General features: G+C 36.9%; 1 protein-coding gene across 1 annotated transcript in view; it reads left to right on the forward strand.

Moving 5' to 3' along the window:
• CSMD1 (CUB and Sushi multiple domains 1) overlaps positions 1-27,938 on the forward strand; it is a gene marked incomplete at both ends in the record, with an annotated part of 1,257,610 nt that overhangs the window by 661,611 nt on the left and 568,061 nt on the right. The window lies entirely within an intron of this gene.

Below are 27,938 nucleotides of genomic sequence, written 5' to 3' on the forward strand. Positions count from 1 at the left end.
AAAGAAAAATTTGTTTGATGGGATTGTGGGAGAAGGCAGGATATAAAGGGGTTGAGGAAAGTAAATGGGGATCTCTGACATACTGAGTTACTTGTGAAACAGATTCATTTGAGTTATTTTTGTGAGAAGTAAGGACACTTAGGGTGTGATTCATCTGACCAGACATAGACAGCTGAAGTGTAGTAAAGGTCTACATCTGAGGTAATCACTTTAGGTTTCCTTTATAGGTAATAAAGAGGCACTGAAAATGCCTAGTTGTGATTCACCTTGCCTAATGTAGATATTAAAATAGGTCAGATGAATCATAAACTAAAATAACCCATTCTCCATTGACTATAAAAGTATTTTGGGAACTCACGTACTTGGCGCTACACTTTCTGTGGCCATTCTCAATTCATCGAGACAGAGACATCTAAAAATATACATTAAGTAGTTATGTTTATTCATTAAGAAATAATTTCATTGAAAATAGGGCAGTTGGCATGTGAGAATCTCACACAGTGAAAACCCCAAACCAGACTGAGACAAATTTTTGTATATATGCATTTATTCCTTTCACTTTTTATGAATTTAGTACTCTGTGTTAGGAAGTGGTTGGTAGATGCCAGCGCCCTCAGGCTGGAATGGGCACCAACATGGTGAGACCAGGGTGCTCAATCTGTCCTTCCAGGGGCTCTCTCATTAGCTGGGGAAAACGCGCTGCCTCCTCCCTTTCTCTCCACCTTCCCTCCTCCTGACCACAGAAGTAGATTTGACTCCTGTGGCATGCACAGAACAATGGGTTTGGTTTATTGTTCTGATTCTGGTGGCACTGGTCAAGCACAAGACTGCTGGGCAGTTACCCCCCCCAACAGCACCGACTGCACACCTTATTGTCCTTTTTACTGTTCTTTAACTCACCTTTTTCCTTTCTTTATACCTCCCTTTCTCCACTCCAGTCTCCTCTCAAGTAAACAACCTTACAATAATTACTTTTTCCCCACTGATCCCAGTTTTGCTATATCCATGCTCATGTTTGATGTTTTGATACTATTACAGAGGGAGTCTTGGCTTCACATGGTACTGCTGATATGGTAGCCTATGTACTGCTGGCCTAGGAAGACCATACTTTCAAAAAGGTCCTCAGTTCTCCCCTCAGGTGTCCGTGAAGTCCAGCTGTTTCACCCATAACTTCCCCTTAACTGCCTGTGAAATCCAGTCATCCTTCACAGTCTGAGCCTTAATTTTGGTCAGCTTTTCACATTGTTGTCTGTCACATCCACCAATTTTTTATGTCATGTCCCGTAGTTTCTCATGTGCTGTTCAGTTAGCTCAACCTCAGACCAGAGCCTCATTAGTCATTTACCTGCAATCCTAGTATTTTCAAAGCGTTGTTACTGAAAATGCACCAATAAAGGAGAGAGGGAATGAGATGCTTTAGGTACAGTTTTATTTCATCTTCCACTGAAACCTCTCTGTAATGGATATTGTTGGAATCTCTCTGTTTGAAGCCTCGCTTTCTGATAAGGATAAAACAAAAATCACAGCAGTCCTGATGTTCTGCTGTATGTACATTTCTGTTGACATTTTCATTTTCACCTTCTCTAAAATTCTTTTTTTAATTAAAGATCAGTTTAGTGACTTTTTAATTTAATCAACGGGAAAGGTTATAAAGTTTATGGTTTAATGCTCTCCAGTATATCTTGGGTTTTAAAGAAAATCTTTCCTCCCAAAAGCGACCTTTTTTCTCTTTCTTACATGCTTTCCTGCACAGTCACCAAATTCATATGTAGGCATACACAGATTCTTAACCTGTGATGTAAGATCTTGTCTTACCCATTATGACTTCTGGACTTGAAAACGTTTTATGAAGCAGTTTTAAGCCCATCAGTGCTCTAGTCATGTGTGTGAAGTACCAGTAGCGGTGTCAGTATTAATGCTTTGCTGAAAACATTTGATCTTAATCTTTATTCTGAAAATTCATTAAACTTAAACATTAATTTGAATGTATTATCAAAGGAAATGGAGTCCTTTTCTGAACCGGGCTAGTAGGTAACACAACAACATAGTTGCTTCTATTTTCCTCTTTTTCAAATGTACTATATTCAGGCTGGAATGTTGTGACCTTTTAAAATAACAAAGTAGTGTCAAACAGAAATGATTCTGTTAAGAGTTATGCTTTCTCAAGGGACATTTTGGTATGTTTGCTATGCAAAAAGTGGACAGTTGTTTCATGGGTAGGGATTAAGAAAATAGGGATACATGAGTAGGGATAGATGGGTAGGGATACAGGAAAACAGAATTATCAGGTGGAGGGGAAGCCATGTGTTTATTTGGAAGAAGGTTTGAAAGAATTTGGAGGAGACAAAAATTGAAGCGCAGGAAGTTGAAAGGCTGAATAGGTCCTGGAAAATGAGAATAAGATGTTTTTATGAATGTGTTCAATAGATATGCAGAAAATCAATGAATGTTTCTAGTACCTGTAAAAATAGAATGATAGAGATAAGACCAGGTCTTTATAAGATTTAGATTGTTTTCATATTTACGATCAAATCTAACCTATTCCAGTAGTGAAAGAGTGTGTTTGTGTAAAAAACTCATAGTTCTCCAGCGAGATATTTATATACAGGCAGGGGAAAGCTACTCTGACAGCTTTGTTGGGGGAAATATGTATTTCAGCGATGTTGCTCATTATCTCACTACATGTCAGAAAGTCCTTGTAGCTTTTACCTGTAATTAAAGTACTTCCTCTCCTAATTCCTGTGGTATCATTTCTTAAGCTATCCATCCTCTACAGGGTTACACACTTTTGGCCACCCTGATGAACTTAGTCGGTAGCTAAAATACTTCCTTCTGATGTAGCTAGAAAGATGCCTTCTGAACTTCTCAGGTATCACAACACCCTGATGTCACGACACGTGTTTATTGTCATTGTCACAGAGAAGGAACTGGGCATTCTCTTCATCCTTTACTAACACACATTACGACATAGACTGTGCTTTGCAGACACCTCTGCTCAGTCCACTGAGGAAGAAGGAGAAGGGAGCCTCTGTTGCTGTAAGTTACCCATGCAGGGATTTTAAAAGTGGCTTTGTCAATGTTTTGCCTTGCTTTAGAGTAATGTTACCAGCATTTCCACATAACATAAGTTTATTAAATAAGAGAACCAAGTGAAAAAATCATAATCAAAATATAGCATAGACAAATGTTTTCAAAGAACAGACCCTGTCATCATTTCACTGATACATCCCATATGGAAAGTCCTTTAAATATCCTTGCACTATGCTTACAGCATAAATAAGGTGGCAGAATTCAACTCCTCATCTTTTATTCTTAAGCAATATAAAAGTGTATGTTCTTTTCAACCTCTGAAGCTGTTTTTCCACATCACAAGTATCGGCAATGATTAGACAAAAGCACAAGATTTTTTTTCTGGAATATAAAAGCCAGTGGTTTTGTGGGCTGTCTGTTCCTTTTAGTTAACTTCTGTTTTTCAAATCATATGGTATTGCTTTCAAAAATATGAAAAAGCCCTGATGTACATGACATTTTGGATTTCTTACTATTTCCATTCTTAGTTATTCCTGAGATTTAACACATTTTTTAGTGTCTTATAAATTGTCTTTTAAAGTTGTACTGAAAGCTGATATATTTAAATTAGAATGCCAGAAAATATTTTTCAATATACTTTTGGGCTGAATAGTCGCCAACTTGAGTTATCCATGAATAAAGGAAGGAAAAAATTCTCATTTAGGACTCATGGTGTTTGGAGGGGGGGAATTCTTGACATTTTTGAGAAGAAATTAATTCAGTAATGGACAATGTGCTGCCTTGCTGCCTCTTTTAGTCTTTGAGCAATCCCAGAGGACACTGATTCAATTTCAGAAGCCTTTGAGCATTCATTTGTTGTAACAGGCATAAATGAGATATGAGGAAACCTCTGCAATTCTGCAACTTTCAGCTCTGAAAAGCTGTAAGAACATAAAAATTCCTTATACTGGTTCAGAGCAAGAGTCTTATTTATCGCACTAGGTATGAATGGATGCCTAGGAAAGGATAGGAAAAGACAAAAATATGTGAAACCAGCCCCCTGTAGTCCCCTGGCCCCTGTCTGGTTTTAGCTGAAGAACTTCCTGCAGCTTAATGTGGTTTATATTTAGTATATGGGTATTCCATAATCCTCAATTTATCCTTTTCAGAAGTGCTTGTGAAGGCTCCGCTTAAACACATGACAATGTTTTGTATCCACCACATTCCAGGGGATACATTTCAGGACAGGGATTCCATAGGTCTATCTCTCATGACCCAAAGTCATACAATTGGGCATCATTGAATTAAGCTCATGCTCTCCTGACTACCGTAGTAACAAAAGTAACAAAAACCTGGAAGCATTTGCTATCTGTGTTACTTAAAGGTAGTGATATGAAGACAAATGACATTTTCCCCATTCAATTCATTCAGTTTTTATGCATTGTGTAGAATAAAAAAAGAGTAGTCAGTGGTCTGAATCCAGATGTTATTGGCTTCCCCCAGTCCCCATTACAATTTCATAATTAATTGCTTAAACAGTTGGAAGAATACTGTGATGATACATTCTGAGCTCTTGCATAGCTGAAACTATTTTGTAAATTAATTTTATCTAAATGAGGGCATAACTTTTAGTGGAAAAAATCCAGTATTGATTCCATGACTGGAGTGCTGCAATGAATGGATAGAGGCCCGTTAGGAAGGAAAGGCCAGGAATGTGATGAGGGGGATTTGGCCTTAATGGCAGAAAGCAGGTGGGGATGGATGATGGGCCACATGAGAGCTTATGGCTCAGGATTAATGGGTGACTAGTGCGGACAACACTGTTGTGCATGTCTGCTACAGACTGCCTCATCAGGAAGAAGTAGATAAGGACTTGTTCAGATGATAACTTGAAAAAGCTGTGTGTTTGCAGGCCCAGTTCATCATGAGTGACTTTAATCATCCTGATACTTGCTTTAAGAGCAAGGCAACAATAGCAGAGGTCAAGCAATCCAGGCTTCTGCAGTGCAGTGATGACAGCTTCCTAATACAAATGTCTGAGGGGCTGATGAAGGGAGATGCTCTGCTAAACCTCATGCTTTACAAAGAGCTGGTCAGGGTTGTGAAGGTCAGGGGCTGTCTCGGCTGCAGCAAACACAAGATGGTGGAGTTCAGAAAACTGAGAGGAGAGAGTAAGATAAAAAGCAGGATTCCAAACCTGAACTTGGGAAGAGCAGACTTTGGCTTGCTCTGCTTGAGTGAATCCTATGGAATGTGATCCTGGAGAGAATAAGGCTCCAGGAGAGCTGGTTGATTTTCGAACAACACCTCCTCCAGGATCAACAATGGCCTACCCTGATAAGCAGGAGATCAAGCAAAGGTAGCAGGAGGCCTGCATGGATGAACAAGATGCTCTTGACAAAACTCAAAAACAGAAAAAAGAAAGAATACAAGAGGTAGAAACAGGGTCAGGTGACCCAAGAGGACTGTAGAGATGCAGAGGAAAGCCAAAGTCCAACTGGATTTGAGTCTGGAGAAGGATAATAAAAGCAACAAAAAAGGCTTCTACAAGTAAAATAGAAGGAGGACTAGGGAAAAATGTGGGCCTACTGGTGCGTGGGGCAGGGAACCTGGTGATAGAGGACATGGAAAGGGCTGAGGTATCAAATGGCTCCCTCACCTAGCTGGGTAGAGTTGATGGGAAGAAATCTCATTCTGATTATTTAACATGCTTTATTTTTGCATATTTTTTTCAGTAAATTGTTTTTGCTTCTCTTTTATGTTTCTGTTAAATTTTTAAACACAATGCAGTCGAGAAATTGTCTGTTAGGGCTGACATTACGCTTTGTTGTGTCAGAGTGGGTCAATAAAATCTGTTGTTCTTGTTGCAGGTGTTTTTGTTTAGGATCCCTACAGAGAAAGCAAGTGTAAACAGCCTTGCCTGTGGTTTCCTTCTGATTTATCTAGAAATCTGAGCAATTTGTTAATCACGGGATATTATTTAATCAGCAGGGCAAATACTATGTGGGTGTTATATCTTTCTTGAACTGCACATAATTGATACGGGAAAAGCAAAGCAAAACAACATTGGCATTGCTGGACAGAACATTACTGGTTAGTAAACGGATGTGCCTTTTTTAAAGAACAAAAAAGACTGAGCTAACTCATTTGTTTGAAAACCCTATTATATGAAAAAGGTTTAACCTGTCATTAATACACAAGATTACTTTTATGAACATATTTTTCATTATCACTCTGATAATGAATTTCGTCTCTTCTTTATTTTCCATATTATTCCTGATGAGACCAGTTAGCTGGTAGCGAATATGTGCATAAGTATTCATTGTTCATTCTTATTGCCTCCTCATCAGCTGTGTGTCTTTTTCATCTTCTGGGACAAAGGAAAAACATTTTTTTTTTTCTTTACAATTCTAGCATGACAAGTACCATATTTCATCTTAATATTGGGAAAAATTGGAGAAAAAAACCCCAGAAGTTGTGGGTGGAAGACTGCCTTTTTTTTTAGTTGAAATGCATTAATTGATTAACAAGAAAGGGCTTATCCAGTAATTTAGACAGGTTAGCTTCTATTGCTGAAACCATAGCATCAGGTCAGCACATTTTGTTTTATTTGTCTTTTAGGGAGAGAGGATAATTTTTATTTGACTAGTTTTTAAATTGGGAAAAAATGGACAAACTTTCTGGGCCATCATTTTTACTGGGTCTGATTGCCAGTGCCTGGCTAAACTTCTGCTTTATCTAGTTACAGAATTCTATTACTCCGACCTGTGAACTTTCTGAATCTAAACAAGTATGGGTTTGAAATTGCATGGAGCAGATATTAACTTGAGAAGTCTGGTTCTTCCTGGAAATAATACAAGGACAGGCATGCTTCCATTAGTGTGGAATTGCCATTTGGAGACCTTGAGGAAATGGAGAAACACAGAAAATGAAAGTGAGAAATACAATTGATTAAAAATATCTTTTGGCTGACGTAAAGCAGCTTTATGTTAGGGTTGTTTTAGGATAACTTAGAAAAAAAAAATTCTCTTCATGCTCTGAGAGGAGAAATATATCTGATTCTCATGTCTGTGAATTATTTTCCAGTAATCAAAAAAAAAATGCATGATCTAGGAAAGAAATAGTGTTAGCTAATCAGTGTACGTATATGAATAATGAATTTGTTGTTAATGTGGATTATATTTCCATTATACAAATCTTTCCTCTGCTTGACTACCATTTTCAAACCCTGAACTCTAGCCCCACACCAAATTCAGTGACTTTATTTCTTTGAACTATAGTTAAATAAAAATACATCCTTAGGGGGAAAAAGCTTCAAAATATCACTGCCTTGTGGAAGAGAGGAACTTTGGAGTTCTCTTTGTTATATACTGGTGTGCAGCAGTTTGAATGAGTCCTCTGCCGGCTGATGTTGAGCCATGGAGATGCTGAAAGTGATCATGCACTAACACAGATGTACATAAGATGTGCAGTCAGGACCCTTGTGGATTTGAGCATTATAACCTTAAGAACTGTAGGCTTAGATTATAAATTTAATATTAAGGATTATTAATTTACCAATCTTAACATGTTATTTAAAACAAATGTATGAAGTGTATTAACTGTGCTTAATTAATAGAATGTATAAATGTAAATAAATGCAACTTATAAGTAAAAATAAAATTATTAAGATTATATTTGAGGTTACAGACTTGTAGACTAATGGTTGGTATTTGTTGCATTTGTGATTTTCTCATCAAGGCTTTGCAGAAGAAGAATCATAGCAGATTAAATAATATTGAACAAATTAGTTTTATAATTAGTTGGATAAAGGTATCTTCAGTGAAGAGTTTCTATGAATTGACTGTAGAGACTGAATAGGTTTTTAGTGTGATCATCAGGAGATCTTGAATTCTGCAGGTTAGTTATGGCCAAATAATTTATAGTATTCTGTGATCAGGTGTTGTCCTCATAACTACTCCATTGGCAGCTTCAGGCATTTAGCTTTTCATTTAACAATATAAATGTCACTTGGAGTGCCAGTAAATACTGGCAAATCCCTGAAAAGGTCAGATTGGTTCTATAACTCAAATACCTGTCTAATGCTAATGGCTTCTCAAGGTTTTGTGTGAACACTTTAAAATAAACAGCCTTCCATCAGGGTTCTGCACCCTTTTTTTAAATATAAGCCTCTCACATATATGTATATATGTGTGTGTGTGTATTGCTACTGTTTTACAGATGTTACAATTTTTATTACACAAGTTCATTATGTTAAAAAAAAAAAATTAAAAGGTGGGAAGATATAATAAATAAAAAGGGCTAAGCTAACAAACTAGAAGCTGAATGTCCCTTGCCCAGACAACCCCCTCTGCACTGCAGAAATTGTTTCTGACATAGAGAATTCATCCTCTCCTCCTGGCTTCGTGTTAGTCCTTCCACAGTTTTTTATGGGTATGTGGTCCATGCTGGATTTGGAAATAGCATTTTAAGACTTCAACTTTAAATCCTCTTCTTGCCCTTGTCTGCACTGTCTACATTGCATTTTTTTGTTCATTACATCAGAAGAGAATAAATAGATATCCAGACACATTAAATATGAGTTAAATTACATAAATGCATATTACATATACATATTATAAAATATATTATTAGTCCTGAAGATGACTACCACATGAATACGGAGAAATCAAAAAATCATTGAAAGACAATAGGTAGCAATATAGTGTAAAACCATCGGAGACATAATCTTTCTGACTTTCCTTGCCCATCCCCACTGCACCTCTAAAAGAATATATGAACACAGCTTTCAGTTAGTTTATAATTACATTGGGAATCAATTTAAATTAGAAACTAAGACACCATCCTTAACACATTTAACAAATTAGCCAGTAATTGCAATTTATATTTTTTTTAAAGATATCTCTTTTAAGGTATTTATAACTAAATCATCTCTTCACTTGGTAGCTTGTATTTAATGTAATCAATGATTACATGGTTAGTGAGGATGCATCAATTCAGGAAAATAAATAGCTAATCAAAAGGATATTTGTTTCCACATTTTGTTCATTATGAATTTTATATCAGAGACTTAGCAGACCAGAAAAGACAGATGAAGTACCTGCAAGCTTTCCCTTAATGTGTCAACACAGCTTCATCTACCCTGGGGAGAATAAAATCACTCAAACCTTGAGCTGATTCATTCACCGTACTACTTTCAGCAAGAAATAACAATTATATGTTATCCTTCAGGTTCTGTAAATCTAACATTTCGGTTATATAAGCTACAAGAATATACTAAGTATTCGCTTAAACAGATATAAATCCAGTATGATTTTGTTCTGTCCCAAGTGTCTATGTAATGTCTACCAGAATTTTTACAAATTACTTGAAAACTGAATACTATTCCCTGCATTAGGTGATCTGAAGCCCTGTTTTCCTACAGCTATTGAGCTGAAATTGTGGGTATTAAATGCACACTGTTGGTGGGGTTTTTTCAGTGATCATTTTTTACCTCTTGCACATGGTTTTTCCCTTTTGTCTTCTTGCTTAATTTTTATTTAAATTAACATTGCTGAGCCTTTTTTTTGATCAGAGCTAAACAAAATGCTAATTTTGAGAATTACTTTTCAGACTCTCTCTCCCTCTTTGGTGTGAGTAGAATTTCGTGAGGTTACTGCTTACTTTTTGCCTAGTTGCTTGTATGGCCCAGTCTAAGATTTGTCTAAACTTTTGTGTATTTTTTTCCTTAGTATACCTTTAGAATATCTGCTCTATCTAAAACCATTTCTTACACTTGCAGAGATTTACATCAGGGTGGTCTAGTCTTCACAGTTAGAGAGGGTGAATCTGCACATGGGTACATGCTTCTGCCATGGAGATTAGTTGGCTCAGGAAGTCTTGCAGTGGCGGCGTCTTTCCCTTTTCACCTTTTCACCTTTTCAGGAGTCATGACCCACGTATGCCCTCTTGTACTGGTCACAGACAGACCAAAGATCTGGATGAGAATTTGTACCAGAAATAGATTTTGTTTGAAAAAGCACTTTTGATAAAGTCGTTTCAAAATTTGACAAACTTTATCCTGGAAATGCTAGAGTAAAATCATTTCTCTTCAAAACTGAGTTTCTTCAAAAATTGTCTATGATAATACTATATATTTTATAGCATTAGTATGCGTTACTACTACTGACTTACCATGATACCACACTATTACTTGCACAATGAAATTATTATTTTGCTTGTTAGAAACAATATCTATTTAATATTAGTTGAAAAACTGTGGTAATAAAGTACTGTTTTAAAACACAAATAAGATACATGACCTGAAAAACAAAAAGAATGCTCCAGACATTATTAAGTTGTTTCTAATTTTTCAGGTGTCAAAATGTATCACTATAGACTTCTACTGAAATCACAAAACAGTGTGAAATATAATAAAACTCATAAAATGTGGAGTGAATGTTCAAAACTCTTGTGGTCTGGGGATCAGAAATCAATCTTACGAAAAGTAAGTGATCAATAATTAATTTTGTGAGAAAGAAATGTAAAGAACAGTAGTTATTTTCTGGATTTGGAATAGTAAACAAATTCTGATTTCCCATCCATTTCTCCGTAATACATTTCAATTCTATGAAAAGAAAACACTTCTCTTCAGAAACTTTCCAATTCCTTTTCCATTACATCAATTTCATTAATAGAGTATTTGTAGATTAAGCCAAGGCTGTATGTTGCTTATAATCTATTTGGAGAAATTGCATTTCCTAAAAAAATCCATGTGAGTAATTTTTACCTATTTAAATCAGAAAGAAAAGGTCATTTAATGGCTCATAATTAAGTAGTGAAATTTAAGAAGTGAAAAGTCATCTCATAGAATGATTCAGGCTGGAAGAAACTTCAGGAGGTCTCCAGTCCAAAATCCTGCTCAAAGCAGGGTGAACAAAGCATGGAGTCAGAGAAGGTTTCTGAGGATCCAGGTACATCTTGAAAACCCCCCAGGATGAAGACCACACAGCCTCTCTGGTCAACCAGTTTCAATGTGAAGCCTGTTGCTTTTTTTCTTTGATGAAAAGGTATTTTATTTAAAATGCTGCCAATAACAATGTAAAAAAAATGAATTTCAGAAAAGCGTCTACTTATAGCATAGTAGCGTATCTGCATAGGTATGTGAATTTTTAGGAATTTAACTGCAACAAGATTTTCCTATGTCCTAGAGGCCCTTTTGATGCACTAATAAAAGTTTTTTTCCTTTTGTTCCTTTCAACCAAGAGCTAAACCGTTCTTCTCTCAAATTTTATGACTCAACTGATTCTTTAAAACATTTTTCTCTTTATATTGACTTAGACCAGAACTTTCACTGACTGCCAGAATGAGATCAGCCTCTTATTTCTGCCTTATCATTATTCAACCCAGTGAATTTGAGCCTCAGTAGAAAAAAGAAATACTGAAAGAGTCAGGAAACTTTAAAGGAGGTAGACTTTTTTTGACTGAAAATAAAGAAACTGTCATAAAATTACCCAAATCTGTAGAATTATTGACAAAATGATAGTTATGGTTTTGTTTTGGTTTGGTTTAATACATTTTAAGTATATTAATTTTGCAAAACAGCTAGTTTTATTGCATATATTTAAAATCAAATTAAATCGCAACATAAGAAAGCATTGATGCATTAGAGTATTACTTATCCCTTACTGAATAAATAAGATAATGGACTTTTTTCCTTGCCTCTTGCATACTTTGTTTCATTCTTCTCAGTGACAGCACTCAGGTGAAAAGCTTCTAATAAAACCTAATCAAGTACGTTGAAATATGAGGAAACTAACAAACATTTTAATATTTAAGCAGGATATTTTAAAATCTTACTTTCTCAAGAAACTGCAATTAAATGAAACATTTCAGGGATGCAAGTACATAACATGAAAGGACTTTTTAGTTCCATTCTTTTTTCTTTTATACCTTTGAGATATTTGTGTAAATGCTTAGTAACAGAAGGACTTCTTTGAAAAATACAATTGAATTACAAGATTTTCAGCTGAAAGTTTTTAAAAGCTTGTAGACCTAAGAATAGTTTGGTTCTCTTACATATTTTTCGTGTATTTAAGAATCACTTTGACACATGATTTCTTTTTCAGAAGATTACAAATGAATATTGTGTTGATTTAAAATATTTTAAGCATATATAAAATTTTAAATCCCCCTATGGCCAGATTATAGGCTAAAATGGACAAATTCAGTCCAGCTGACAGAAACTAAACAGTTTTGCATAACTTCTTATACAGCTTCTGTTAATATCAGCAAGTATAAATGTATTACGAACTGCTATAGATGTGATAGCTCATTTCTGTGGAATCTTTGTCTTCTTGCCTTTTTCGCCAAAAAAAACCCCAACCCTATCTAGGGATGATAAAATTTATCTGGAAGTTATATTATGCCATGCCAACTTAACTGCTTCAGTTTTATTTAATTTTGTAAATTTATCGGTACAGGAGATGTTAATTGATTTTTTTTTTCCCATTTAGAGTGATTTTTTAAATAGACCCATTAAAAGGCCAAATTATGTTTGGCTTTTTTTTCACACCATGTATTTTGTATATGGCGAACTGCTCTAGTGGAAGGCATTCAACTAAAGTGCATGTCATGGTGTGTCTTGTTATAACTTGGCATGGGAATTACACAAATCAGAACAGGAAAGCAAAAGCAATTTTTAAAAATGTTGATAGTAATATAATAGCAGAATAATATTAAAATAAATAACTGGATACAGAGGTAACTCACATTCAAATATTTAGTTTTCATGAACTCCAACATTCTTCCTTGTTTTTTCTAAGTTTCCATTTCCATTCATTTTGATTCTTCCTTTTGATGACAAAGAGTAAGTCAAGGGCCTGCAGATGCTCTTTCCTTCTCTTAACTTTTCCTATACTTTGGTTCTCCTGAGAGAAATGGGGTTTCCTGATATAGTTGCTAGGTACTTCTAAAAGTATTTGAAAGCTTTTTAGTCAGTGTTTTTGAAAAAAGATATTTTTCATTTTTTTGTAGACTGGGAAGGAAAATACTCAGTCTTCTTGTTTGTCTCCCTTCTTTTTCTTTTTTTCTTTCTCCTTACTTTCCCTTACTGTTTATTTTCTAGTGTATTTGTATAAATACAAAGAGGAATGAGATGGAGGCAATGTTATAAATGGAGGATTTTTTTCTTTTTGTTTTTGTTACTTTATTTATTCCCAGATAATAAATTTTCATTGCATAAACTGCCCATTTGAGAAGGTGAAGGGAATATGCTTGATGTTCAGAATAAACTAATGAATTGACATAGATTTGGTGAAGACCTGTATAGTATCCAGAAATCAACTAGGTGAGTTTGGAAAAGCTGCTCTGAGCTCAAAAGAGAGCAGTACCTGCCCCGATAATGTCATGGTACAGAAGAGTGGATGTCAGTGTCTCGGGACCATGCTGTGTTTTAGGTCCATACCTTAACTTACCATTTGATATTCTCACTGTTTAATTTACTAGTTGAGGTGAAGCCTCAGAGATAATAAAATTACTTTTGGATCAAAAATGCCTTTGCATGAGTCAGTGCTTGATAAAAGGACAAAGTGAATTCTACTTTCTGAAGAGCAAAACAGACCATTTAACATTAATTTAGTTTAAGATGGAAAAAAAATATAAAAGGTCAAATTTGTAAGATTTGCCTATGCAGTTTACCCTATTCCTTATCAGATAAGTAATCCTACGTTGGGTTTTTTATACTATAAGGATAATAGATGATTAACATCAGGGGGCTATTTGAGTAAGAGATTTATGGCTGGAAGTGATTTAAAAACATAATTTTATTTAACAGTTATAACTGTTGCATTGTTCATTTTAAGTAAGTGAATTGAAAAAAATAAGGTTTTGTTTGTGAATGCCCATTAAAATAAACAAAATAAAACATATTAAATTTAGTAGATGAGTTAGAGACGTGCGCATGCCTGCAGGGCTGTGATCTTATTGGCATCGTGGAGACGTGGTGGGATGGCTCCTGTGACTGGAGTGTTAGAATGGAAGGATACAGGCCTTTTAGGAAGGACAGGCAGGGGAGATGAGGAGGGGGTATCACCTTCTATGTCAGTGACCAGCTGGAGTGCATGGAGCTCTGCCTGGGGATGGGTGAGGAGCAAACCAAGAGTTTACGGGTCAGGATTAAAGGGAGAGCAGGGACAGGTGACATTGTAGCGGGGATCTGCTACAGGCTACCCAGCCAGGAAGACCGAGCCAATGAGGCCATCTATAGACAGATAGGAGCAGCCTCACGTTCACAAGCCCTGGTCCTCATGGAGGACTTCAGCCACCCCGATATCTGTTGGAGGGACAACACAGCAGGGCATAAGCAATCCAGGAGGTTCCTGGAATGCGTTGATGGTAACTTCCTTCTCCAACTGACAGACAAGCCAATGAAGAGAGGTGCTATGCTGGACCTTGTTCTCATCAATAAGGAAGGGCTGGTGGGGAATGTGAAGTTCAAGGGCAGCCTTGGCTGCAATCACCATGAAATGGTGGAGTTCAAGATGCTTAGGGCACCGAGGAGGGCACAAGCTCACTACTGTGGGCTGCAGGGGAGCAGACTTTGGCCTCTTCAGGGATCTGCTTGAAAGAATACCATGGGATAAAGCCCTGGAGGGAAGAGGGGCGCAAGAAAGTTGGTTAATATTCAAGGATCACCTCCTCCAAGCTCAGGACTTATGCATCCCAACAAAGAGGAAGTCAGGCAAAAATGCCAGAGGACTGCATGGATGAACGAGGAGCTCCTGGACCAACTCAGACAAAAAAGGGAAGCCTACAGAGGGTGGAACCCAAGGACAGGTAGCCGGGGAGGAATACAGAGAAATTGTCCGAGAAGCCAGGGATCAGGTTAGGAAAGCTAAAGCCCTGATAGAATTAAATCTGGCCAGGGACGTCAAGGGCAACAAGAAAAGCTTCTATAGGTACGTTGGTGATAAAACGAAGAATAGGGAAAACGTGGGCCCTCTCCGGAAGGAAACTGGAGACCTGGTTACCTGGGATATGGAGAAGGCTGAGGTACTTGACTTTTTTGCCTCGGTCTTCACCAGCAAGTGCTCAAGCCACACTGCCCAAGTCGCAGAAGGCAAAGGCAGGGACTGGGAGAATGAAGAACCACCCGCTGTAGGAGAAGATCAGGTTTGAGACCATCTAAGGAACCTGAAGGTGCACAAGTCCATGGGACCTGATGAGATGCATCCGCGGGTCCTGAGGGAACTGGTGGATGAAGTTGCTAAGCCACTATCCAGCATATTTGAGAAGTTGTGGCAGTCTGGTGAAGTTCCCACTGACCAGAAAAGGGGAAACATAACCCCTATTTTAAAAAGGAAAAAAAGGAAGACCCAGGGAACTACAGGCCAGTCAGTCTCACCTCTGTGCCGGGCAAGATCATGGAGCAGATCCTTCTGGAAACTATGCTAAGGCACATGGAAAATAAGGAGATGATTCGTGACAGCCAGAATGGCTTCACTGAGGGCAAATCATGCCTGACAAATTTGGTTTGACAATTTTGGACAAATTTAGATTAGATAGAAGGAAGAATGATCTTTACTATGTAAAGACGTGCTCTGTATGATCTTTACTATGAGGGTGGTGAGGCACTGGAAGAGGTTTCCCAGAGCAGTTGTGGATGCCCCGTCCCTGGAAGTGTTCAAAGCCAGGTTGGATGGGGCTTTGAGCAACCTGGTCTAGTGAAAGATGTCACTGCCCACGGCGGGGGACTTAGAACTATGTGATCTTTAAGGTCCCTTCCAACCCAAACCATTCTATGAGTTGATGATTCTGTAATCGGAAACCTTACTCATGGGAAAATAAACTGTTCCTCTCTCTTTGTGAAGAAATCTTAATGAAAGGAAATTCAAAGTGCATTTGATATTGTGAGATATTCCTTTACAAGCTGGGCTGCACCTGAAGAATGAATAGTGGAATCCGGTATGGCACACATTATTAGGGGTTGTATGTGGTCACCCAAAACTCAGGCCATAGAAACAACCCTAGCTAATAGGTGGCCATAGAAAATATTAGACTCAACAGGTCTGAGCTGGCATATGCATATCACTGTAAACCACTGAAATAATCAGATTCTTAAAGGGGAGATGCTAGTTTTGAAGGGACGGGAAGGTAGGAACATTAGAGGAAAAAACATTGTCACTAGGACTATTGGTTTGAGGATTTCTTGGAATTTGGAATACATTGGTAATGACAAAAATAAATATAGCAGATGCTATGGTGTATAGGTCTGCATCTAGTTCCATTTCAGCCTTCTGATGAGTGAGACGAGTAGAGGAGATAGATAGAAATACACCAGAGATTAATTTTTTTTCAGTGATGAACGCAGGGGTTCTAACATGCTGGGCAACCGTTGTGTCAACTGTAGCACACAGTTTTCTCCAAGTAAATAAGGTAGTGTATACTTTAAAAAATCATGTGGTGAACATTTAGTTTATATTTTAAAATATATTTTTTTTTAAACTTGAGGTTCTGAATGTGTTTAAAAGTTGGTTAGTGCAGTCTGTATCCAAAGTAACCAAATTTGTCACAATGCCAAAGAGTGGTAGGTTGCAATATGGTTTGTACTAAAGTATGCTATTTTCATGCCTCTACAAGGGAAATAAATGGCGAATGGACTGAAACTTATTTAGAAGAATGGAGTGCTCCTATTGTATTCCCATTTCTCCTATGCTTCCCTTTCTTTGGAGACTAAACATCTGGGGTCAGCCTTTCTTTGTTATTTAATACACACCTTTTTTCATTTGCTAATTGTTACTGTAAATTACAAAAGACCTTTAAGAAGAGCTGGAAAATGGAAGAAGACAAGGAACATGTATTAAAAATCTGTCTTGAACAAGGAATTTTTTAACCCCAGTCTCTTTCACTGGGGTTCAGTAAGCATATTTCTGTTTGATTAAACCTATAAATTTAAATTGTCTTTAGAAGGATCCAAGTGTCAAGAACTGAAAGGACATTAATTCTATTTCTCAAAAAAAAATTAGCTTGGCTGTTCTTTTCTAAAGATAAATATATTTAGATTAAAAACAAACCCAGAACTTTTATTTCTTTGTATAACAACCAATAAGATTGTTTCTTGCACTTCTAAGACATGGAGAAAGATGAAAATGGTTCAGCTTAGGCTTAAAGATCAAAGTCCATTGAGGTGGTGGAAAACAGTCATCTCGCTGTTCTTCCAGTATCTAAAATAAAGTGCTGAATGTATGTTCTACTTTGAAGTATCATATATTAGCAATTTCACTTTGTATTTCAGTTAATTCAATGTGTACCTTTAAAATAACAGTGTTGCTAAGCTATGCAGTGTAATTATGAACCTTTTATCTTTGTGTTCTTGACTGCCAGGGTTAAAAGCTTATATAGGTGCTAGAGTTCAATGTAATCAGTTATTTCTGCATTTCCAGTCTAACAACACTTTGTGAAAGGCTAAAAGAAAAATACTGCAAAAGCAAATGATCAAGGCTGTTTCAGAAGCTGTTACTATAATAGCTGGAAGTCTCTGTTCTTGTACTGATTACTTTGTAAGAGATACCATTTAATAATGAAAGAGTACTAAACCTCACCCAAAAAAATGAAGGAAAATGGAAGTGAAAACTTGTTCTCTTCAGCATTAAGTGTGGCCAATAGTCAGAGAAAACTAAAGAATTAAGATCAGCTTTTGCCTATTGCACGTGGAGCGGACGATGCTTGTTACTGCCCTGACAACCTGCCCTGATCAGCTCTGTTCACAACATCTGAATGATGACCTGCTTAGTGGCAAACCTGATTTTTAAACCTTATCATCCAGACTACAGCAAACTGCAGATCGCTACTGTTTCTGTTTTCCTTTAGGCGGTTTGGAGATTTGCTGTGTAAAAAGCTACTTTCTGAGAACTCAATTGTGGTACGCAGGTCATTGTAGGAGTGATGGCCTTTCATGAGGCTAAGCATTGCTCTTCAGTGTCTAAGAGTAACGTAGACCCACCATCCTACAACTTTTGTATGACTAGATCCTTTTAATGACCCTCTTTCTGCAAAATCTCTTCATCTTAACATTGCATGATGAAGTACTCTAGGATAGGAACTTACTTGCTCCACAGAAAACAGTAAAGATATCTCCTTCCCCCATAGTAGACCTATGTCTTGAAATGACAAATCATTTTCTACGTGTATTGAAATGGTTTGTGTGGTTAGTCACCTTTCATCAACTATTGAATTCAGCTTACATTGTTTGTAACAAAATATAAAAAAAGCAAGATGTTCCTTGATTCTCTTACTTGAATTACAAAAGCTGTGATTTTTGATCAGCGATTATAATTCCTACTTGAAAGAAGAAATTATCTATGAATACTAGTCACACAGTATTGTAGCAGCTATGTAAAAATTAATATTCAAGAAGCTAACTATTATCTTTGTTCAGTAGAAATTTAATTTCCTAGTTTCTATCAAATTTCCCTTACTTAAACATATGCAAGCTTATCAATTACCTTGATGTCCTTGGGACTACAGTGTTGTTCTCCAAAACATTTCTGCTAAATGACAACCCACGTGTTTAGAATAGCTAGCTGCTGTGTGGAAGAAAAGCTTTTTTTTGCCTGACTTTATTTATTTATTTATTTAAATCAGAAGTAAAATGCTAATGGGTTTGAAAGGGAAATGATAATATAATTTCATGTTCTACTTTGATTCTTTATTTGAAATCATAACTTTGTAGAAATAAACCTAAAAATAGGTAGTGTTTTCTCTGAGTTTTAATAATCAAATTAGACATTTAGCTGAGGTAGATATAGAGTTTCATGATTACCATTTGTTGTGTATATTGAAGGAGAGCTGAAAGCTGAAACTCTGTTTTCCTTAAAAAAGGAACTTACCTGTACTTTGAAGAATACAAGTGTTAGGAAATTATGTTATAAAAATAAGTGAAACAGATTTTTGTATGCGTCCCAAGTCTTAGGTTTAGTAAATTGAAAATACTAACTTTTCCAATTAAAATTTTAATTGCAATATCCTTTCTAATGGGAAACAACACATTTCCATTATATTGACTTTAATGGACAATTTTTCTTTTATAAAAACTTTCTAATGAAAAATGCCTGAAAAAAAGAGTGATTTCCTGCTACTAATTTAATTTCTGATGCATAAAAATGAATATTAAAAAAACATTTCTGAACTGGTTCTTATCAGCAGTTATCTTGGCAGTTCCCACCACAGAATTTTAATGGAATTCTATCTAAGGGAGTTGAGACTGATGGAAAGTTCCTTTGTCTAAGTTCATTACAAACATAAAAATTATGATTGGAAAAGGTATGTTAATAAAACATTAAGCTTTTCAAGGTTAAAATTGATAAATTTTGAATGCATGAATTTGCATTACGTTTGAATGCAAAACTGTCATTTTAGTAATTTGCTTTAAAGAAAGGTTAGTGTGCAAAATGTTAAATCAGTTTCATTCAAGAATAGTACCATATTTAAAAAAATGTAAGAAAATGGCTATTGACCACTTTTAAAATCTTTTAATTTGGATGTTGCAGAACATCTTACGAGGAGAGTGTGTTTTTATAATATAGTCTTAGAAGTCATGTACTGAGCAGAGATCTGCACATTTTTTGGGAGGGTATTCTAGCTGAAACCTGTAGCTATGATAGTTGTCACATTTCTTTCAGGCCTGGAGAAGACGGAGAGTGTTATGAGACAAGGTCTTATATACTTATCATTTATTGTCTTAGAAATGTGCTGAAAAGTTACTTGAAAGTGTATTATTTTCCAAGGTCTGCATATGCAGTGCTAAGATTTTAAATTGGCAAGTACTTCTATCGAATATGTGTTCCGTACATAAGAAATATGAATGCTTGAATAATGTGCAGTGATTTTTAACATTTTTTTCTCCCAATGTGTCAGATGACCGTCATGATCATGCTAAATACACACTGCGTTTAATCAATAGAGAAACTTCTAAGTTTGTGTGTAAATATATTTATAAAACTATACATTTATAAATTTACTTATATGCTTATAAATGTAAATCAAATGTAAACATTCAAAATATATTGTAACAAACCCCATTTCCTCCTGAGGTTTATTCATTTATACCTAATGATTGTTTTCCTAGTTCATGATTTGGAAATTATTCTGAAGGTACAATAGAGGAAGTATCAGATATTTTTCAGTTCGTGTAGCAGAGGAAATATGATGAAATACTCTCTAAATACTGTAACACTCAATGACTGAAATAGTATTGAATTGCTACTGAGCTAAAGCATGCGATCCTAGATAACTGTGAACTGCCTGTGAAAAGGTTTCACATCACAAAGAACCTTGAAGTTAGCTGTATTCATCCCTTTTCAAATTAGCATATTAAATGACACTGAAGGCTAAGTGTTTCTAAAACTTTAATTTCTTTGGAATACAAAGTAGTAAAATAGAGTAGGATCAGACTGTAAACAAGGAAAACTTGGAACTTCTGGGTGAGGAACATTAAGTCTTGACAACAAATCCCCTCCCTTTGTTCTTAGCAAGACATCCTTCCTTACAGTACTTGCTTTCAGTCCAGCATTCCTCAGTGATTTCTTGGATTGAAAAAAATCTTGAAAATGCTTTCCTGAAAAAGAAAATCTTTCTTTTCCATCACCTTTGAAGTCTGGCCATGGGTCTTCATCCTGTGACAGGCAGGCATATTACTTTTGCTAAGACATCTGTAGCACTATGAAGCCTGCCTGTGTCATCCTGAATTCCCAGCATCGGCCAACCTGAGCACCCTCAGCCTCCCTTTGAAAAGCTTATACTGTGACTGTGTATTCATACACAATAAATATGTAGCCTTCTGCTCTACTGTGATTACCCAGCAAGCTGTTCAATAGAACATGCCATATACAATATTGGTACTGTAATTTAAGAACAATTTTTTCACTTGTAACATTTGTCGTATACCTTTTTTCCTTCTCTCATTCCTGCCTGCCACGATAAGTCTGGAGAAGAAAACAAGAGTTTGGAAAAGGGTAAACAAAATGAACCTGTAACCTGTCATGAATTTTATCAACTTACTCCTCATCTCCTTGAGCTGGTTCTGTGACATCTAACAAATTCTATTCCCATAATAGAAAGTTGCTGTGTCTTTACTTCATTAGTGTGCATCGAGGATTTTAGTACAAAAAACATGGAAGTAAACCAAAAAAGTAAAATTCATTTCAAGCTCTATTAGGCACATTGATCCCTTCTCCACCCCCCATATTTGATGAAATGAAAAAGGTGAAAGAGATGCTGGTTTTAAGTTTGATGGAATTACGCAAAATGCTAAGACTCAAACTTCAGACAAGTATATTAAAATAATGATAAAAAATGTCACTAAGTATTGTTTTCCATTATATTGACCTAAGTTTTCATCAGTCTTGGCAGAGTGATCACAAACACCTAGCCATGGTCTGAAAGGCCAAAGATGATACAACCTGAGAATTTTTAGAGTTGGAAGATAATGCTTAGAGAGACAACTCTGAAATGGGAAATATATGATTATTTTTTGTATCCATAACAGCACATCTGATCACATAGATTTATACTGTTTTAAAAGATATTCTATATGAATTCTTTGGCAGTACATTAGTTCACACTTTAAGGTTATGCCGTTTGGAAAGCATTGCATTCAGCAAGTGTATTTAATGGCTGGATATATATGAAATATATGAATAGCTATAATACAGGAGAATATTTAAAATTAGACAAAAGTCAGAATACTTCTGCAGTTTCAAGTCCCAGAGAATGTGAAAGGACTTTTATTTTTGCTTCCATGTATACAATGTTTACAGGCTATTGTTTAGCTGCTACAGGGACTGTTTTGTTCTCCACAGAAAACACAGTTCAAGTAACAAAACTTTGGATTAATTTAGAAGCCAAAGACATAGTTTTAATCTATCACTGTGCGACATGCTTTCATCAGAGAGAGATTAAATCCAATTTTGCCAACCTGCAAGGCACAAATAAAAGAACACTTGTTAAAAAGTAGACCTCTGCTTATAGAGAAAGATCAGATCTTGTTACTTATCCTAAAGTCTGAAATATAAGCCTTGCAGCAAAGCTGAAACCTGTTTAAGAACATTTTCACTAAAGAGTTTTCATTGCTATAACTAGATTTGTTTTAAAATCAAACTGTTCTTCAGGCATGGGCGTAAGAGACTGTGAAAGCAGCTGTTTAGAATAGAATAGAATAGAATAGAATAGAATAGAATAGAATAGAATGTTTCAGTTAGAAGGGACCTATAACGATCATCTAGTCCCACTGCCTGACCACTTCAGGGCTGACCAAAAGTTAAAGCATGTTGTTAAGGGCATTGTCCAAATGCCTCTTAAACACTGACAGGCTGGGGGCATCAACCACCTCTCTAGGAAGCCTGTTCCAGTGTCTGACCACCCTCTTGGTAAAGAAATGCTTACTAATGTCCACTCTAAACCTCCCCTGGCGCAGCTTTGAACCATTCCCACGTGTCCTGTTACTGGGTACCAGGGAGAAGAGCTCAGCACCTCCCTTTCCACTTCCCCTCCTCAGGAAGCTGACCTCAATGTGGTCACCCCTCAGCCTCTTTTTCTCCACACTAGACAAACCCAGAGTCCTCAGCCGTTCCTCACAGGATGTTCCTTCCAGCCCTTTCACCAGCTTTGTTGCCCTCCGGTGGACACTTTGAATGACCTTCACATCCTTCTTAAATTCTGGGGCCCAGAACTGCACACAGTACTCCAGATGAGGCCACACCAACGCTGAACACAGTGGGATAATCACCTCTTTTGACCGGCTGGTTATACTGTGTTTGATGCACCCCAGGATGCGGTTTGCCCTCTTGGCTGCCAGGGCACGCTGCTGACTCATATTGAGCCTGCTGTCAACCAGCACCCCCAGGCCCCTTTCTGCAGGGCTGCCTTCCAGCCACTCCTCTCCCAATTTATGCTTGTGCCCAGCATTACTCCACCCTAGATGCAGAATCTGGCATTTATTCTTTTAAATTTCATCCCATTAATGATTGCCCAGTGCTCCAGTCTATCCAGATCCCTCTGCAAGGCCTCCTGTCCCTGAAGAGAGTCAACAGCACCTCCCAGTTTGGTATCATCAGCAAACTTGCTAATGATGCATTCAACTCCTGTATCTAGATCACTGAAAAATATAGTGAACAGGACTGGCCCTAGAACTGAGCCCTGAGGGACACCGCTGGTGACCGGTCACCAGCCAGATGTAGCCCCATTCACTACAACCCTTTGAGCTCTGTCTTTCAGCCAGTTCTTCACCCAGCACACCGTGAACCCGCTCATCCCACAGCTGGACAACTTGTCCAGAAGGATGCTGTGAGGGACAGTATCAAAAGCCTTACTAAAATCCAGAAAAGCTACATCCATCACCTTCCCTTCATCCACTAGGTGGGTGACCTTATCATAGAAGGATATCAAATTAGTTACACAAGACTTTCCTTTTGTGAAATATGAGCCAGCAATGTGCCCAGGTGCCCAGGAAGGCCAATAGCATCCTGGCTTGCATCAGAAATAGTGTGGCCAGCAGGACTAGGGAAGTGATTGACCCCCCCATACTCAACACTGGTGAGGCCGCACCTCGAGTCCTGTGTTCAGTTTTGGGCCCCTCACTAGAAGAAGGACATTGAGGTACTGGGGTGTGTCCAAAGAAGGGCAACGAAGCTGGTGAAGGGTCTAGAGCACAAGTCTTATGAGGAGCAGCTGAGGGAACTGGGGTGGTTTAGGCTGGAGAAGAGGAGGCTGAGGGGAGACCTTATTGCTCTCCACAACTACCTGAAAGGAGGTTGTAGCGAGGTGGGGGTCGGACTCTTCTCCCTAGTAACAAGCGATAGGATGAGAAGAAATGGCCTCAAGTTGCTCCAGGGGAGGTGTAGGTTGGATATTAGGAAAACTTTTTTCCCCAAAAGGGCTGTCAAGCATTGGAACAGGCTGCCCAGGGAAGTGGTTGAGTCCCCATCCCTGGAAGTGTTTAAAAGATGGGTAGACATGGTACTTAGGGACATAGTTTAGTGGTGGACTTGGCAGTGCTAGGGTAACGGTTGGACTTGATGATCTTAAAGGTCTTTTCCAACCTAAACGATTCTGTGATTCTATGAACCCATGTTGACTGTGCCTGATAAAAAATATGGAACACCTCACGAATTTGTGTCTCATTTGGTTTAAACATGTCAAAGCATAATGTTTTCAAAACAAATGCAAATTTTTACTCTACTAACGGAGTCAACAAACAGTACAGTAATGGCATTTTGTAGATTGGAATTATCACAAACTTATTTTTCAACTGTAACACTCTGGTATTAACTGTTGGATGATATTAACTCGCTTTTCATTTATTTTGGATATTTTCATGTATCCTGTACTCAGTCAATTGAAACTGGTTCAGTTGGAAGATCTAGATTAAAAGCAGATCCTGTAAGATCTAATTTTATATCTTTCTGAATTTTTCATAGTCCACTTTACATACCCATATTTCTGCCCACTTGCCAGGAAAAAAGACTCTAAAACAATTCTGGAGCTAATAATATGCATAAACCAAAGTGATTGCAAAGTTACTGTATTTTAGAAGACCTTTGGGAAATATTGGAGAAAAACGCAAAGCTCAAAAAGACCCCCAACAACAACTTGGGAGATAAAAAGCAAAGATGCAAATTGGTATTTATTTTGTAATTTGTTTTACATCTTCAGTCTTTCTTCAGATTTTGGTTCTGACTGGGGAGAAAAAAAGGTCTTACTTTAGTGGGTTTAAACACAAAGGATACTGTCTATGAATCTCTATTGTCTCAATGTGGGACCTATATTGTTTTATTTTCCAGCAAACTGATTGTATAAATCTTTCGTGTAAGCCCTATTACCTTGAGTGGAAGCATTTGTAACAAATTTTTTGTTATATATATAAAAATCTGTACTTAATTAATTATTTTGAAATTATCTATGGAAGTAGGTGCCCAGCATAACCACACTGAGAAGGTAGATTAACCATGCTCATTACACTTAAAAAAGAGGAAGAAGGAAGGAAAAAAGAAAAAGAAAAAAAAAAAAAAGAACAAGAAAAAAAACAAGAAAAAGAAAAAAAGAAAAAGAAATCCACAGCAGAATAATTTAGAAAAGCCACTGAAGTGTTGGGAAAGCCACTAAAACCTTAGCCTGCTGGTTACAAAACCCTTATCCTCAGTGAGTAATACTAATTAAAGGAAAACAAAACAGGTTAAAAGGTAGTATTTATCAATTTTAGCTTCAAACGTGGTGGAGCTAGCGAGATTATTTTTTTGTTACTTATTCTCACACAGAAATAAACTCTTTGAGTTATCCTAAAAATATTTCAGGAACAGAAGAGAAAATTGTCTTTGCATTTCCATTGACTTCAATTACTTTGCTATATGCTTCAGCACAAATTATAATATTTTTAGTTGGTTGCGGTTCCAGATGATACTGAGGTTGGGAAGTACAGAGCCAAAATGAAAATTATCAGAATGAGCAGAAGATTTTTCAGCTATATAACTAAACTAATTAAAAGTAAGATGAGAAAAAAAAAAAAAATCCTTATTAAGTAAGGATCTTACTGAGAATTTAGATATGACCTATGAGATTAAACTATGCTTTTTCTGTTTCATGTGATAGTGAGTATGGGGGAAAATGCAGGCTGGTTAATTAGAATGTGTAGATGGAAATTATTTTGAATTTTGTTTGCTCTTCATATAGAGTTTAATGTTCCCAAAGTAGGATGGGACAAGATAATTTCCATCCTGCAATTACGCAATGAAATCTCAGGTCAAATAAAATGGATTTTTAATTAATCTATTAACATGGGGATGAAACCATTAAGAATAATAGGAAATGCAGTACCCATATTCAGAGACAGGCAGAGAAGTGTTTTTAGTGATTATTGCTCCTGAGTTCAGCCTCAATTGCATGAACACATGTTGAAGGAAAACATAATCAAATACATTGTGTTCAAATGGAAAATAAAATAAAAACAGTGCATCTTTGCTGGAATATAAATCATAACACGTTAAACAAAACTCTTTGAGACAGAAGTCATCTCAAACCAGCATTCTGACCTTGCCTGACCTAAAGGCCAATTTTTTCAGTTCTTTTATAGTTTTTAATGGCTTTTGATTTTAACTGTGCAAGTGGACACCATACAAAAATGTTGTGTGTACAGTAGACCTAGCAAATATGCTGCTTTAAAAAAGGGAACTGTCTAGATGAGGATTTATGACTAGTGAAATTCCTCAAAGAACTTAAGCCTGATCTTGTTTATAAGTTTCAGTAAGGACCTTGGCACAAAATGCATGACTATGCTATTGAAATCTGTTCATGTTACAAAAATCAGGAGGCATGTTAAAGCACAGGAATATTAAAAAGAACCTAGAGGATGAATTACATGACCTTGAAGATTGAACTAATAGAAATAGGATAGTTTTAAAATAAATGTTCAAGGCCACACACTTTATTAGCTATAAAGTGAAAATTGAAAACTACAGCACAGAATAAAATATTTGGATTATTAGTCACTAAGGGGTAGGAAGCAGTGTGACTTAGGTTACCTAAATATGCCTGTCTACCTGTTGTTTCTTTATAGGCATGGGTCTAGAGTCTTGTAGCTAGTGGAGATCTTGGCTTGATTCAGTTGCCCCCAAACTGAATAGGTGTCTTGTGCTATCGGAGATACGCTAGGATATCCTGCTTGGTCTTCAGGTGCCACCCCACCACATGCTGGGTCTCTCATAGGTTCTTTGTAATATCCTGCCAGCCCCACGCATCTGAAGTGGTGACAGATGTCTGTGTTTAGGTGACTGAACTAATCTTTAAAAGGAAGAAGGTTTCCTATCAGTCTTGTGTCAGATTTGGCAGACTACATGCCTATGTTGGAGAACCTAGAGCATCGTAAATGAATTAGACAGGTGTGTTTCAGTAACTGAATCTTGCCCCTAATAGCTGAAAAGGTCTGTAGGCACCCGTGACTGAGATCATTGCGTGTAATGGAAGCCAAGACCAAGCATGCAGGAGGACAACTACCTGAGGTATTTTATCCTCAGAGCAAGTTTCATGTGGATGATGATGATCACCATTGTGATAGCCAGTGGAAAAGTTGAATCACTGAAAAATGCATGGGTAACAGTCTATAATATGTGTTATATTTTGGTTCTCACATGGTTAAGAAAGAGGAAGTCAAATTAGTAAAGGTTATTTCTTCCTGTTTATTTCTAGAAGGTCTAGAAGGCTACTAGAGTGATCAAGGTAAGAGAGCTTACCAGAGGACACTGAAAATGTAACCATACATTATATTTTGCCTCTTTAAATGCATCAGAGGTAAAAAAAACAAAGAGAGAAATAATCTATTTAACCAAAACACTGCAGCCTAAGAAAAACTGTGCATAAGCATACCGTAATTAAGTTTTGGCTGGAAATTAGTGGAAGTTCTGGAGTCACCAAATAAAGCAAGTACTGTAATATTAAAATAATGAGAGGGAAAAAAATATTAGTTTTTGGATGCCGGTTGATTAACTTAAGAAAAGCTGACTACAGTTACAGGGGCAGGACTGGACACAAAATCTTTTCCACTCTATTCTGTATTCATCTGAGACAGTCTAACAACTACCATGAGTTGGAGAAATATTTTTCCCTTGATAGAATTATTCTGTGACTGTCTTGTATTGACTCTCCTTACAATTGCAGCAGTATTAATCTAGAAGTGTTAGTCCACCTTTATGCTCACTTGAGATACCCATGACTAAGAGCTTTCTTATACTGTATTCTACTGTCCTGGTTTCAGCTGGGATAGAGTTAATTTTCTTCTTAGTAGCTGGTAGAGTGCTGTGTTTTGGATTTAGGATGAGAATAATGTTGATAAGACACTGATGTTTTGGTTCTTGCTGAGCAGAGTTTACACTAGTCAAGGACTTTTTAGCTTCTTGTGCTCTGCA

This window comes from Platalea leucorodia (genome assembly GCF_965183815.1).
Source record: "Platalea leucorodia genome assembly, chromosome: 3".
Taxonomy (NCBI): domain Eukaryota; kingdom Metazoa; phylum Chordata; class Aves; order Pelecaniformes; family Threskiornithidae; genus Platalea; species Platalea leucorodia.